A 10611-nucleotide genomic window follows, 5' to 3' on the forward strand; every position below is an offset into this window, starting at 1 on the left:
GCTGTATCAGAGCTGGCATTGAACAATGGCAGTCAAACCCCTAGAAAGAAAGTGGAAGAAGAGGCTGCAGAGCTTGCAACCTCTTTTGACAAGGCCCTGACAACAGACTCTGGAGTATTCATGAGAGGCAACTTGGGGGCAGTTTTCTTTCAGATGCTGTTGAATGAAAGAAGCTGTTTTCAGCAGGGAAAACAGGCATGATTTCAGCCATGGTTGCCCTCTGAAGTGGCATCTGGCCTAATTTCAATGATATTGCTCCAGCCACCCTCCACAGGGAATGATGCTCACTCCATGTCTTGTTGCCAGATTTTGCAGAGGACTCTGCTTTTGCTCCTGTGGAGCTGTAGGGTGGAGGGTTGGGAAGGTGAAGTGTATTGACAAAGTTGCCTGTAGAAAACAGTATTGCCACTGCTAGTGGTCATCCTTACGTTAACTTGGCCTTACATTAGCTTTGCCATGTCCCAGTCATGACCTTTTAGACTTGTTAGGAGCTTGTGATGAGAATTTGCTGCTTGATCCTGAGCTTCGTACCAGGTGTCACATGCTGTGAAGTGGAGTTTAAGGGTATGATAATAACAAAAGCCTTGGAAATGTGGGCACATTTTGAAAACAGAGCCTGCAGGGTTGTAAACAACTCACTTATGGATTATCACTTACTGTTCACTGAAAATGTGTGACCAGGAATGGTCTGAACATAACAAAGAAGCAAGAGAAAAACAGCCAAGCAACGCAATAAGGCACCTTCTATGGCCTGGGAAAGTAACACCATCTAATACCGTATAGTATGTAGTCCAGGGCCTGGAGGTCAAAGGCTAAGAACTGTTTAGAAACTCAAACAACTTGTAAAATAATAAGGTCTCAGATTTGGGGAGAGGGATCGTCATAATGGAAATTGTTAAGGAATCACTGTGGGATCTTCAGAGCTGCACATATATCGCCTGTTCTCCTTGCCTGTTTCAAGGGCCTGGTCTCTCCTTGCCTGCTCCTCTCTAATGCTCTAACCCCTCAATAAAAGCATTATTGCACACAGACTTGGTCTGGCTAGTTAATACTTTGGGCAGCAATTTCTTTCTGTGAACTCAGGGTAGGACACTGTGGTGGTTTGGGATCCATCAGGATCCATATCTTTCTGCAAGGGCAGGGCAGGGCACTTTGAGATGGGAAGAGATCTACTAGGCTTGAACCAGAGAAAAATATCATATCTCTTTTCATAGGCAGTTGCTGGCAGAGAAAGGAAGGCATTTCCACATCCTCCACAAACAGACACTTCAGAGGCTCAAATGGGCCTTGATAAAAACAAGGAGCTGTCTCTGCCCTGATGGAGTGGCTCTGACTCCAGCTCCATGGGGCAGCGGGGCTGCTGTCCTTGCAGAGTGCCAATGGTTGACCCAAACTTGCAGCTCCTTCCTTCCTCTGGACAGCTCTTGCCCCTGGGGCAGGGCAGTCTCACCATGAAGAAAAACAGGCTTGGAAATGCTGTGGCGGTGAGGAGCCTCTTCCCTGGCTGGGAATCAAACCCAGGTCACAGCAGTGAGAGTGCTAAATCCTCCCTGCAGCCCAGCTGCTCAGCATGTTATGAGTAGCTCAGGACAGCCCCTGTTTCTTCCTGCCCTGAATCTCCAGTGATGGGGTGGTGGGTTTGGGCAGTCCAGCTCCCTGGGGACACTTGCTGCAGACAGTGGGTTGAGTTGCACATCCCCTTGCCCTGACCTTGCCCTCCTGCTGCCCCAGTGACATTCTGAGGGACACCCAAGTGTGTCTCCCTCAATAAGTCCAAGCCCAGAGCCATCTCAGAAGGATGGGGCACCAGAAGGACTGTGACACTCCTCCACAGGCCCCTATTTCGGGGGTGCTGCCCAGCAGGGTGAAGCTAGAGGCTGCTGCTGCTCATAGTCATCCTAGACCAGAGCTCCTTTGGGCATTTGGAAACCTTCCCACACATAAAGTGCCCCAGGGTCTGTGCTGCTCCTAGCAGACACTCTTCCTCCCCGAAACTATATCAATAACAATACAGTCTGATTAGTTCTTATATCACTGCCTACCCTAAGCCCTGATGGAACACAGGCTAGGCCACAACCCCCCATATGCGTCCAGGCTTCTCTGCAGCAGCCCATCACACCCTTCAGGTCCTCTCTCCAGACCGCCCTCCTCTGCACTCAGCCACCTCCCTCACCAAACCTCCTCCTAGATTCACTCAGCATTCCCATTCCCATACAGAGAGACCTGACCGCCCCCTTGCACACAGACATACTCTTACATTTTATTCCTTTGCAGACAATGAAGGTTTGTATCTCCCTATCCACAGGAAAAAAAAACATTCTGGGCTCTCTTGTGCAAGGTTGTCACACAAGCTTTCATTTACAAGCAAATAGAAAGTAGGCTAAACTTAAATGTTGGTTGTCGGATAACTATTTAAAAGAAAATAGAGTCTTTCCATGCTTGAAATAAGAATCCCACCCCCTGTATTTTCTTACTCGCAAATTTGGGGCAGACACATAGGGAGGAATTTGATGACAGAGAAAGCTGGAGGACAGCTTAGTTCCTACTGATCTCCCCAGACTCAGCCATTGCTGAGGTGTGTGAGAGGTGAACTTTCCTTTCTGCAGTATCCATTACTGCACCAAAGGATCTGGTGCTCTTCAGCTGCTCGGGTGTGATTGAAATGTACCCAGAGAGGACTGGCAGTCATCACAATATCATGTATTTTTTACAGGTATCGTTCAGGTCTGTTAATGTGTTGCTGAGGTCTTCAGTACAAGGTGGAATAAAGCTCTTCCACAGTGAACTCCTGCTATGCAACAGCACTGGGAATGTTGTAGGCTTGCAATCAAATTTTGTGTCCTACCTCTACAAAGCAAGCCACTTGCAACAAAATTTGGTGTTCAGGCTTTAATAATGATCTCAGCCTATACCTACACTTTCACAAAATCACAGAATCACAGAATGGTTGAGGTTGGAAGGGACCTTTAAAGATCATCTAGTCCAACCCCTCCTGCTCAAGCAGGGTCGCCTAGAGCACGTTGCCCAGGATTGTGTCCAGACAGCTTTTGAATATTTCCAAGGAAGGAGGCTACACAGCTTTTCTGGGCAACCTGTTCCAGTGCACAGTCACCCTCACAGCAAAGAAGTTTTTCCTCATGTTCAGACAGAGTTTCCTGTATTTCAGTTTGTGCCCATTGACACTTGTCCTATCACTGGGCACCACTGAAAATAGTCTGGTCCCATCCTCTTTACACCCTCCCTTCAGATACTTATACACATTGATAAGATCCTCCCTCAGCCCTTCTCTTCTCCAGGCCAAACAGGCCCAGCTCTCTCAGCCTTTCCTCATAGGAGAGATGCTCCAGTCCCCTAATCATCTTAGTAGCCCTTTGCTTGACTCACTCCATGTCTCTCTTGTATTGGGGAGCCCAGAACTGGACACAGTACTCCAGATGCGGCCTCGCCAGGGCTGAGTAGAGGGGGAGAATCACCTCCCTCGACCTGCTGGCAGCACTCTTCCTGATGCACCCCAGGATACCATTGGCCTTCTTGGCCACAAGGGCACATTGCTACCTCATGCTTAACTTGGTGTCCACCAGCACTCCCAGGTCCTTCTCCGCAGAGCTGCTTTCCAGCAGGTCAACCCCCAACCTGTACTGGTGCATGGGGTTATTCCTCCCTAGGTGCAGAACTCTGCACTTGCCTTTGTTGAACTTCATGAGGCTCCTCTCTGCCCACCTCTCCAGCCTGTCCAGGTCTCTCTGAATGGCAGCACAGCCCTCTGGTGTATCGGCCACTCCTCCCAGTTTTGTATCATCAGCAAACTTGCTGAGGGTGCACTCTGTGCCTTCATCCAGGTCACTGATGAATAAGTTGAACAGTACTGGACCCAGTATTGACCCCTGGGGGACATGGCTAGCTACAGGCCTCCAGCTAGACTTTGTGCCACTGATCACAACCCTCTGAACTCTGCCATTCAGCCAGTTCTCAATCCACCTCACTATCTGCTCATCTAGCCCGCACTTCCTGAGCTTGCCTACAAGGGTGTTGTGGGAGACAGTGTCAAAAGCCTTGCTGAAGTCAAGCTAGGCAACATCCACTGCTCTCCCCCTCATCTACCCAGCCAGTCATTCCATCATAGAAGGCTATCAGATTGGTTAGGCATGATTTCCCCTTGGTGAAGCCATGCTGACTACTCCTGGTCACCTTCTTTTCCTTCATGTGCTTAGACATGGCATCCAGGATGAGCTGTTCCATCACCTTTGCAGGGATCAAGGTGAGGCTGAGTGGCCTGTAATTCCCTGGGTCTTTCTTCTTACCCTTCTTGAAGATAGGAGTGACATTTGCTTTCTTCCAGTCCTCAGGCACCTCTCCTGATCTCCATGACCTTTCAAAGACGATTAAGAGTGGCCTAGCAATAACATCCGCCAGCTCCCTCAGCACTCGTGGGTGCATCCCATCAGGGCCCATAGACTTGTGAATGTCAGGTTTGCCTAAATGATTTTTAATCTGATCCTCCTCCACCAAGGGAAAGTCTTCATTTCTCCAGACTTTCTCCCTGGTCTTCAGGGTCTGGGGTTCCTGAGGGCTGGTCTCAGCAGTAAAGACTGAAGCAAAGAAGGCATTCAGTAACTCTGCCTTCTCTCTATCCTTCGTCACCAGGGCCCCTTCCCCATTCAATCCCATTCAGTAGCAAGCCCACATTTTCCCTAACACTTTGTTCTGCTTCATTCTAGGGCATTTGTAGGGAACGCTGGCTGAACACCAAAAGCCAGGGCCCTTGTGCCATGGCATTAGAAGCCACAAAACTCGATTGTCTGTGTCCAGTGTGATGTGTGGCATCTGAGCCTGCCAATTTGCAACAGTATAAATGAGCACCTTGCTCCATCATCAACAGAACTGAGCCTCTCTGGTGAACCCTCCAGGGACTGCTAGTTTCTCACTTGAACCATTGGTCACCATTCCCTGCCCTAAACTTGCTTTCAGTGGTGATCAGAGCCCCTGCATAGCCACTTCCTGCTTCCTGGGCCTAGTGGGGACAGGGTCCCTTGGGCAGAGGGTCTTCCCCATGTCATGGCTCACAGAAAGGAGCAGGAGCCCCTGCAGAGTCCCCCAGGAAGTCTGTAGAGTCCAGCCCAACTAGTTTTCCCCTTGGGACTGCGAGGTCATGGGTCAATCTGTCCCTGCGGAACCAGACTACTGACCATCACCAGGTACACACTCATCTCATCCCTGGTGGTCTAGTGGTCAGGATTCGGCGTGCTCACTGCTGCAGCCTGGGTTCGATTCCTAGTTAGGGAAGGGGCTTCTTATTTCCATGGAAGGTCCAAGCCTTTTTCTTTACAGTGAGACTGTCCTGCCCCAGGGACAAGAGCTGTCCTATTGAAGCTTTTGGCCGGCTCTAGGAAGGGAAAGTGTCCCCAGGGCTGGATGTGGGTGTGTGGTGGGGTGGCAGCCCCCCAGGTGCCATCAGGCTGGATCCCCCCTGCAGAAAACTGCTACGGGTGCAGGGCACAAGGTAAGGACGAGCATGGATAAGAACAAATATGTCTTAGGACAAGTATGAATAAGGACAAGTGTGCCAAGTTGCAAACATTTGAGCATTGTGTCATGCTTACTGCCTGCCTCAGCCCTCCTAAAGGGAAGAGCTCAGCTAGAGATCGGGCCTAGGAGCAGACTGCTGAATTGCTTTGTGCACACCACCACTAAGTCATTCCTATGAGCAATAATGGGTGGGTGTCTGTCCTCCAATCCTGGGGATGAGAGGGCAGAGGCTGCCAGTAAAAGCTCCCGCTGTGAGCAGGATTTGAACCTGCGCAGGGATACCCCATTGGATTTCAAGTCCAACACCTTCACCGCTCGGCCATCACAGCAGCTTGCATTGATAGTCTCTGCAGGAGGCCATGGCAGGGATGGCAGGGGAGGCTGTCTGCCACCCCCTGCCCACACCAGGGCCACAACAAGACCTAATCCCACCCTGAACATGGCCTGCACCTGCTGTTCTGACCCTTGTCGCACACCCAGCAGTGATATTGCTATTATTGCTGTCATCTCTACTGCACAGAGCAAAGGCTGGCACTGAGGCTAGATATGGAAATCAGTGCTCCAGCTCTTCTGGGAAAGGCAAATGGCACCATTTACAACAATAGTGATGGTGAAAGTAGCCTGAGGACTTGTTCTGTGGGGATATGACAAAGAAAATGTGGGCCTGCTTCTAGATGGGGCAAGGGCCCTTGTGATGAAGAATACCGAAAAGGCAGAGGTACTGAATGCCTTCTTTGTCTCAGTCTTTACTGCTAAGACTGGCCCTCAGGAATCCCAAGCCCCTGAAACTGGAGGGGAGGTCTGGAGCAATGAAGACTTACCCTTGGTGGAGGAGGATCAGGCTAGGGAATGCTTAGACAAACTGGACATACAGAAGTCCCTGGGCCCTGATGAGAGGCACCTGCGAGTGCTGAGGGAGCTGGCAATATCATTGTGAAGACTCTCTCAATTATCTTTGAAAATTCAGGGCAACTGGGAGAAGTTACTGAGGACTGGAAGAACGCAAATGTCACTCCTATCTTCAAAAAGGGAAAGAAGAAGGACCTGGAAAACTACAGACCAGTCAGCCTCACATTGATCCCTGGGAAGGTGATGGAGCAACTAATTCTGGCAACCATTTCCAGGCATGTGAAGGACAGGAAGGTTATTGGCAGTAGTCAGCATGGATTTATGAAGGGAAAATCATGCTTAACCAACCTGATAGCCTTCGGCAATGAGACTACTGGCTTGGTGGGTGAGGGTGAGAGACTTCTCCACCAGTACCCAAACCACACAAGTGCCTTGTCCCTGAGTGGGCTTGAAACACAAACAACTTTGTGAATAGCTGACTTGCTTCTTCCCTCCTTCAGCAGATCTTCCTGCTGATGAGTCTCAACATCTCTGGTGAGAGCCCCAGGAAGAACAAACACCTGCTCTGAAACTTCTGAAGGGGACAGAGCACATCTCTCACCCAAGAGGATGATGGCTAAAAGCCACCTGCTTCTCTTTTGCTGTTCCTGACTGTTCATGCAGCACTTCAGGTTTCTATGCCTCCTGGGAGCGTTCCTCTCTCCACTCCTGTCTGGAGGCAAGCACAAACAGAGTACCTACATCTGCACATCAGATTCAGAAAAGGCTTCATCTTCTGTACATGGAGGCTTTTTCTTCCAGTAGCTGCATGCTTCTGCTGGGGCTGGAGAAGATGGGTGTTGCTGGGGCATCCCCAAGCCCCTGCAAATGCTGTCCTGCAGAGAACATACTTTCCCAATATTTGCAGCTCTCTACAAACTGCCAGCTCCTGGGAGCCAGGATTCGCTCTGAGACTAAAGAGAGGCTTGGAAGGAACTGGCTGGTGCTTTGGGGGCAGGAGGGCTAATGGTTTGATTCTTCAGTCCCAATGTGCAAGGGCAATCCTTGATGTTGTCACTCAGGGAAGTCATTCATGTGCGCCCCAATGCTCTTCCCTTCTGCGATGCAACCCTTCCTGCCATGCTGCTAGCAGTCCCTCTATGTGCAGGCAGTGGGCTTCTTGAGAAGCTGCTGTGAAAAGATCTCCTCTGCTCACTCCATCCTGCGATGCATCTCCTAATTCCCTGACCAGAGCAGGGGAGATATGCCCATTCCACTTCACTCCAGTCATTCCTTCTCCTCTCCTCTGAGCCTGGTGACAAGTGTCAGGGCACAGTTCCTGGCACTGACTGGATTAACTGTCCTTGATCCAGATGGCTCTCTAGAGGGAGGATGTGGCTGCCCAGGTCTCAGGCTGCAGGCAGTGCCTGATGTCTCTCCCCTGGGCCTGGGAGGACAACGGCCTCTCAGATGCAAGTTCTAGGCAAGGACTGAGTTGCCATGGAAGGAGCTGTGGCAGGATGTGAGCAAACTCACAGCATCACAGAGGACAAACAGGAGATTCATACAGACATGCTTTCACATGATTAAGCACTGAATTGAACCCAGAAATTTGTGCTAAATTTCCTCACCTACTTGTCTGTTAAGCCTCTCTAGAAAACAACCCAGGGGAAATCAAGTCCAGGGAAAAGAGTCCACTGCAGCAAATGACTCCCAAGTCCCCCAGCTGGTGTACCACATCTGAAAACCAGAGTGAGCACCTAAAGTTTATTCTACTCCTTTGTTTAAATAACTAGCTGGAGCTTTTGAAACCATGTATTCTCCCTGTGGCTTTCTAGAGGCCTGACAACTGCTCCTGTTTTGGTTTACAGCTGTCCCAGATTCTGGAACAAGACAGGAATTGGCTGCAGAGCAAGAAGATAATGTAAACTGGAGAAATCCTTCTCCTGTTTGGGTATAAGTGACAGCAGAGGTCTCTTACTAGACCTGCCAGCCCCAGCTCTAGGGAAGCCATCTCCTACTCTCCAGACTGAGTACAGGCATACCTCAGAGATATCACAGGTTTGGTTTCAGACCACTGCAATAAAGCAAATATTGCAATAAAGCAAGTCACGAATTTTTTGGTTTCCCTGTACATATAAAAGTTATGTTTACACTATACTGTAGTCTATTACGCGTGCAATAGCATTATGTCTAAAAAAGCAATGTACATAATTAAAAAATACTTTATTGCTAAAAAATGCTAACCATCATCTGAGCCTTCAGTGAGTTGTAATCTTTTTGCTGATGGAGGGTCTTGCCTCGATGTTGATGGCTGCTGACTGATCAGGGTGGTGGTTGCTGAAGGTTGGGGTGGCTGCGGCAATTTCTTAAAATAAGACAGCAATGAAGTTTGCTGCATCGATTGACTCTTCCTTTCACAAAGGATTTCTCTGTAGCATGCGATGCTGTTTGATAGCATTTTACCCACAATAGAACTGCTTTCAAAATTAGAGTCAATCCTCTCCTCTCAAACCCTGCTGCTGCTTTATCAACTAAGTTTATGTAATATTCTAAATCCTTTGTTGTCATTTCAACAATGTTCACAGCATCTTCACCAGAAGTAGATTCCATCCCAAGAAACCACTTTCTTTGCTCATACATAAGAAGCAATTCCTCATCTGTTAAAGTTTTATCATGAGTTTGCAGCAATTCAGTCACATCTTCAGGCTCCACTTCTAATTCTAGTTCTCTTGCTGTCAGTTCTAGTTCTCTTGCTGTCAGCCTGTCCTTTGAAGCTTTGAAGCCAGGCATTGACTTCTCTTTAGCTATGAAAGTCCTAGATGGCATCTTCTTCCAATATAAGGCTGTTTCATCTACATTGAAAATCTGTTGTTTAGTGTAGCCGCCTTCATCAATTATCTTAGCTAGATCTTCTGGATAACTTACTGCAGCTTCTACATCAGCACCTGCTGCTTCACCTTGCACTTTTATGTTATGGAGACAGCTTCTTTCCTTAAACTTCATGAACCAACCTCTGCCAGCTTCAAACATTTCTTCTGCAGCTTCCTCACCTCTCTTAGCCTTCACAGAATTGAAGAGAGTTCAGGCCTTGCTCTGGATTAGGCTTTGGCTTAAGGGAATGTTGTGGCTGGTTTGATCTTCTGTCCAGACTACTAAAACTTCCTCCATATCAGCAGGAAGGCTGTTTCGATTTCTTATCATTTGTGTGTTCACTGGAGTAGCACTTTGAATTTCCTTCAAAACGTTTTCTTTTGCATTCACAACTTGGCTAAATGGCGCAAGAGGCCTCGCTTTCGGCCTGTCTCAGCTTTCGACATGCCTTCCTCACTAAGCTTCATCATTTCTAGCTTTTGATTTCAAGTGAGAGACGTGCAACTCTTCCTTTCACTTGAACACTTAGAGGCCAGTGTAGGGTTATTAATTGCCCTAATTTCAATATTGTTGTGTCTCAGGGAATAGGGAGGCCCGAGGAGAGGGAAAGAGTCGGGGGAACGGACGGTCATTGGAGCAATCAGAACACACACAACATTTATCAAGTTCACTGTCTTATATGGGGTTTGTGGCACCCCAAAACAATTATAATAGTAACATCAAAGATCACTGATCACAGATCACCATAACAGATATAATAATAATGAAAAAATTTGAAATATTGTGAGAATTACCAAAATGTGACACAGAGACATGAAGTGAGCATGTGCTGTTGGAAAAATGGCGCCGATAGACTTGCTTGACACAGGGTTGCCGCAAACCTTCAATTTGTAAAAAACACAATATCTGCGAAGCATAATAAAGCGAAGCTCAATAAAACGAAGTGCAATAAAATGAGGTATGCCTCAGGGTAAAAGAATGGTGGAAAGGAATGGATGGACCTTTTTAATAAAAAATGGGACAGGAAGAAATTTGGTTCATGAGGAGGAGATGAAAATTTTATTGTCCTGGTGGGTGTGGTGTGCCCTACAGTTGTGCTAGAAAGGCACAAATGGCCTTCCACAGCTTTTATGTCCTGGAAACTTGGCCCACTGCTCAGAGCAGAGGTAGGCCTGAATGCCATACCCCACTGAGTCGTGTCATGGCCCCTGCAACCTCAGGGACTGTGGAGAGGGCTGCAGGTGGCAAAGGAAGGAAGAGCATTTAGGCTTCTGTGTGGACCTACACCTTGCACTCAGCCATCTGATATGGCCACGGATAATATCCCCATAAGTGACTTCTGTGGAAATGGCCACGATGCAGTCCGTTAGTCACTGATGGTAC

At 48.3% G+C, this 10611-nt stretch overlaps 1 non-coding gene across 1 annotated transcript; it reads right to left on the bottom strand.

The window, feature by feature from the left end:
* Nucleotides 1-5773: 5773 nt before the first annotated feature.
* TRNAS-UGA (transfer RNA serine (anticodon UGA)) lies at nt 5774-5855 on the bottom strand. The gene has a single exon. It is a non-coding gene; the product is annotated as a tRNA-Ser (tRNA).
* Between the last annotated feature and the right edge of the window lie 4756 nt (nt 5856-10611).

The sequence above is a fragment of the Apteryx mantelli genome, chromosome 22 (assembly GCF_036417845.1).
Source record: "Apteryx mantelli isolate bAptMan1 chromosome 22, bAptMan1.hap1, whole genome shotgun sequence".
Taxonomy (NCBI): domain Eukaryota; kingdom Metazoa; phylum Chordata; class Aves; order Apterygiformes; family Apterygidae; genus Apteryx; species Apteryx mantelli.